This window comes from Capsicum annuum, chromosome 9 (assembly GCF_002878395.1).
Source record: "Capsicum annuum cultivar UCD-10X-F1 chromosome 9, UCD10Xv1.1, whole genome shotgun sequence".
In the NCBI taxonomy this organism is placed as follows: domain Eukaryota; kingdom Viridiplantae; phylum Streptophyta; class Magnoliopsida; order Solanales; family Solanaceae; genus Capsicum; species Capsicum annuum.
In genome coordinates this window covers 33,651,148-33,651,762 of record NC_061119.1, presented here as the reverse complement: position 1 = coordinate 33,651,762, position 615 = coordinate 33,651,148, and positions in this window count along the sequence as shown.

Genomic DNA, 615 nt, shown 5'->3' with positions numbered 1-615 from the left:
TATATATATATATATATATATATATATCGTAATTAAAAGCTAATTAATCAAAAATTTATCGTAAATTACAAAACTCATTGATATTATTATACGATTGAGGAAATATACTACTCGTGTTATTGTTATAAATATTATAGAATTTATTAAAAAATTAATTTGTTTAAAATTAATTTTAATTTGTTAATTGATTGATTTATTTATTGTACTAATTAAAATAATTGTTTTATTATTTTGTCAATATAATTAATCGATCACTCATCTGAGTATGTATATGAAACACGTCGCATTATATTATTGGATAATATACTTGTGCACGTATGTGATATATAAAGTACGTATTTAGAACTTGATATAGTCGATAGTGTGTATATGTGTGTGTATGTATAGGTATATATATATATATATATATATAGTATATACATATTAATTATATAGTGAAGGTATATTAATGACATAAAATAAAACTAATCGATAATTCATCTTATCAGTATATGTGAAATACGTTATATATTATTATTATGGGATAGTATATTAAAATCGTGTATGTGATGTTTATAGTACTTATTTGAAAGTTGATGGACAATTGAATATATGTATATATATATATATATATAT